General features: G+C 40.8%; 1 pseudogene; it reads right to left on the reverse strand.

The window, feature by feature from the left end:
• Positions 1 to 363: 363 nt before the first annotated feature.
• On the reverse strand, positions 364 to 4264 carry LOC146735764 (uncharacterized; annotated as a pseudogene).
• Positions 4265 to 4788: the final 524 nt, after the last annotated feature.

Here is a 4788-nt window from a genome sequence, read left to right on the forward strand (position 1 = left end):
CCCCAAAGCATGATGCTCCCACCGCCAAACTTCATGGTTGGCACAGTGTTCTTTGGGTTGAATGCCTCGCCTTTCTTGCGCCAAACGAAGGAAACATCTCCGTGACCAAAGAGTTCCATCTTTGTCTCATCTGACCAAGGAACTGATGACCAGAAATGTTGATCCTTGTCTCGGTGCTCTCTGGCATATGCAAGTCGAGCTTTATGATGCTTCGGAGTCAGAAAAGGGGTCTTCCTTGGGCGACAGCCGTGTAGTCCTTCCTTGTGCAGTGTGGGGCATATGGTCTGCAGTGAAACCTTGGTGCCCATCTCACCCAAGTTGTCCTGAAGAGCCTTGACTCTTGTTCTGGGATTGAAAAAGGCCTCACGGCGTACTTTCCTGGCCGACGATGTTTCTCACTGTATTGAACTTCTTGTACTTTTGGACAATGGACTGTACAGTGGGTACTAGCACTCTCAAGAGTTTGGAAATGGCTTTATAGCCTTTCCCATCTTTGTGGGCATTCACAATGCTCATGCTGAGGTCGTTGCTGAGTTCCTTTGTTTTCGCCATGATCATAACAACTGAGGAAGATTTCATTATTGCACTTGATTTTATACTCTAGGACAATGGCATTCCAGAACTCACTTACCATCTTGGAAATTATGCAGACTGGCCTACACAACTTTACATGTGAACAAAACAACATGCAGAATGTCTGAAGCATGTGCATATCAGATGCATATGGCCAAATGCCATGCTTTAACAAAGGGTATGAATAATTTTGAGTGAGTCAAAATACAAATAAAGTTATTGCTTTTTTGTTATGCAAATGAGGTTGTACAAAACTCATTCAGAATTTTTACCTTTCAAGTAAAGGTATCCAACCACAGCCAAAATATTCAGTATCCACCTGTCATTTTCCAGAAAAACACAAAACATTGAAATTTCAGTAGGGGTATGAATAATTCTGTTTTTAACTGTATGTCTGAAATCAAATTTCAGGACAAAATGGCCAGATGTGTAATTAAAAGTGATGAGCAAGTAAATCAAAATAGCCGACAGTGAGTCATCTTTGACCAGATGACAAAATTATTGTTGTGTACTTATTACCATTATATCCATGTATAAATTGCTCGAGGCATGTCCAAGATGTATGTATGGAATCAAATTTGTCAAAAACAAAATGGCCACCAGTGGGCCAACTCAGCTCGTATTTGGAGCGGAAAGTGACTTCCATCAACTTCCAATAAACTTTCACTAAGTTTGAAGAAAATTAGAGAGCACAAACCACGAGTCCCCATTTTGGAACATGGGGCAGTTCACTGTACATGAAGAATGTGGATGTGGAAAAATGAGTGAGAGAACCTGCATTACAATTTTCCATGAATACTCTCAAACTAATGCATTTTGGACATAAAAAGCTAACATAACTTTTCTAGGTTCTTTCTAAAAAACAAAACAGCAGCATATTTGGCTACTTTAGGTAATTTTGCAATGAATTTTATCCAGTTACATTCAAAAATTTTGTGACTAAAAGTGGGAAAAAATAATCTTTGTATAATACACTGATTAAGTTCTACTAAAATTAAGGCATCTATAAACATAAAACCTGATAGCTAAGTAGATAGCAGTATTGCACTGACCAAACACAATGCCAACTGTATAGTAGTCAACAGCAAGGTTATCTTCTTAACCCTCTCTCAAAATACTTCTCTTTAATCTCTCTCATAATCATAGCAAAAAATTCTTTTCTCGGACCACCATAGTCACGAGCCTCCTAAAAACAAATTTTAAACTAATTACTAATGCATAAGTTTAATTGGACATTACTGTTTTCACAATCACTGATACCTAAGACAAATTAGCAGTAAATAAGTAAAATTATAACAATTGCTATGTAATGTAATGTTATAAATAAGCTGTAATACATAGTTTTAGGTATTCCTATTCATGGTTGACACATAATTAGATCACTTTATCAATTGAAATAGTGAACCAATTAAATTAAGTCTGTTAGAAGGTGAGGGAAGCACAGGGCTATGTTATGAAGGATGCTGGTTTACCCTGGGTTGGTGGACACATGGCACATACTTTCAAATAGTGCAACACGGTTTGTTCAAGTGTCTCCTTGATGTCATTCCAATCAGACAATGAATAGATTCCAAGCAGCGTCTGCAATTATGTTTTATTAGCCTTAGAGAATTTGTCAAAGCACTGCTGACTTGCTGAATGCTGATGACATACTGCTCTGAACAATTCATGAAATATGAAATTTATAAATCCCACAGGTGCAAGCCTAATCTGCAGAGGGGGCCAGGGGTTCAAACTATGCCTCACATGAAATAACATGTCTGGAGTTTCAAGATTGTTTAAATCTTACCTCATCATAAAAGTCCACCACTAGAGTTTTTCTTAAGTCGTTCAATTCAATAGCCTGTATCTCATCAAAGGCAGTCTTCAATAGATTACTTCTATCTACAATTATCATTTCAGTATTCCCTTCAATACTCTGTCCTACATCTTCAACATCAAGGGGTCGTCCTTTTACTATTTTCGTCTGGAAAAATCGAAGTATTTCCACTGGATTAGATATGTCTTGCTGCTCACAGTATTGAACAGTCTCCAACACTATGTCATCCACTGATTGTTCGGGTTTCCCTTCATCAGCATCTAACTGGAAATTATACAGATTAAAAAAACATACAATCATTAATGTACATTTTGTGCAAAAATCAAATATTTACAAAAAACATAGTGAGACTACTGTGACATGACATAGGCATATTGAGCATTGTATATTAACAAGCATGCATTGTATAATAACAAGTGTGCGTTGTGTTGTATAATAACAAGTGGGCATTGTATAAAGAATAAATACAACGTAAGAAAGATATAGCGTCCCATAGGCACACATGTACAGCATTTATTACTATTACTACTAGATGTACTACTAAAGTAATATTCAATAAATAAAATGTTCTTTTTTTACCTTGTTGACTTCAGGCTGTTCAGGTTCCTGTGACAGATCACCTATTCCTTCTGTTGGTGACGTCGGCCCTTCATAAACAACTGGCATGCTGTCCGAATCGGCTACCAGACTTGGAATGTTGTCGGACGAGTCAGAACTTGGCATGGTCATGACAGCAGGGCAAATCCTTACATGTTCACGCAATTCTAACATTGGAAATTCTTCTTTACAACTGTTGCATATTTCTTTCAAGTCTGAAGTTTGACTAGTTACAATGGGGCTGATGCTTAGATTTTGTTGGATTGGTCGCAAATAGAGTTTGGCCTGTGATCCCAGGCGCGCTTTCAACTCCGCGATAGACCACCTACTATTTACTACAGACAAATCGCGGCAGTTTCCAATACACTGCAGAATCTCGAACCCACCACAGTTTTTCAGTGCACTGAACCCTGAATCATTCGCAGTTATGCTCCAGTCAATGTCAACCCCGACCCCTCCCACCTCGGGCGATATGGGACAAATGTGGGGCATGAGACAGGGTTTACCGCCAAACTGTGCCCGTGGAGGTGGGGTAATAGCCATGTTTCGTGTCCCGTCATCCCTAGCATCGCTAGTACTCTGCTGATAGCAAGCATGGCGGACAGTGGCGTTCCTCAGGGTTTAGGGTTGGGGAATTGTGGGGGTTTGTTTTGGGTGGGGATTTGCCTATCCATCTTGCCCCAGGAGGTGGGGCATTTGGCAAATTTTACAACAATAATTTCCAAATCCCCCACTAAACCCTGAGGTGGGGAGGGTGGGGGTTGACATTGACTGGAGCATTAGTTTGTCTATTACGTCCTCTTCAGTGTCGTCTACGGTAAACTGTATTTTTTTGTAACCAAGACCAGCTCTATACAGAATTTGTTTTTCGGTAGTTGTGGGCACTTTCTTAGCAAAACGGTCGGCAAGACACACGCAGTTAACCGAAAACCCCCTACGCTTGCCTCTTCGGCCACTTCCCGGATCGACATTGAAACACCTTCTCCGGGTTCCACGCCCCAATCGTCGCGGATTAAAAAGAAATTCGCGTTCATGCCGAATTCTGTTTACGCCAACGGGAGCACTGGCCCGTGAAGAACTAGTACCGGTATAAATAGAAGTTGAAGAACTATTAAGACAGGATTCCTTCAGACGAATACGATCACCGAGCCGAGACACACCAAGTCGCATTAACTGCGCATCCGTCATGGTAGATACAAGTGAGGGTTCGATTCTTTCTTCTCTGAAGTCTTGGGCCAAGGTTCCCAACGACAATTCAGTTAAAATTCCATCCATATTGTTATCACAATCCCGAGTCGATCACAATCAAAAACCGAACCTCGCGGCAAAACGGAAAAATATAAACGCGCATGCGCAATAGATCTGAAAACAATCCGACACACGCCCGCAGCGACAATGCAGTCACTATGCCTATCACGTTATGGTGAATGCCTACCACGTTGAATGCCTATCATGAAATGGCGAATACCTACCACGTTGTGGTAAATGCCTATCACGTTGTGGCGAATGCCTATCACATTGTGGTAAATGCCTACCACGTTGTAGTAAATGCCTACCACGTTGTGATAAATGCCTATCACGCTGTGGTGAATGCCATCACGTTGTAGTAAATGCCTATCACGTTGTGGCAAATGCCTATCACGGTGTATCACGTTGTGGTAAATGCCTATCACGTTGTGGCGAATGCCTATCATGTAATGTTGAATGCCTATCACGTTGTGGTAAATGCCTATCACGTTGTGGTAAATACCTATCACGTTGTGGCAAATGCCTATCACGTTGTGGTAAATGCCTATCAC

Source organism: Saccoglossus kowalevskii, chromosome 12 (genome assembly GCF_978046115.1).
Source record: "Saccoglossus kowalevskii chromosome 12, keSacKowa6.1, whole genome shotgun sequence".
NCBI lineage: Eukaryota > Metazoa > Hemichordata > Enteropneusta > Harrimaniidae > Saccoglossus > Saccoglossus kowalevskii.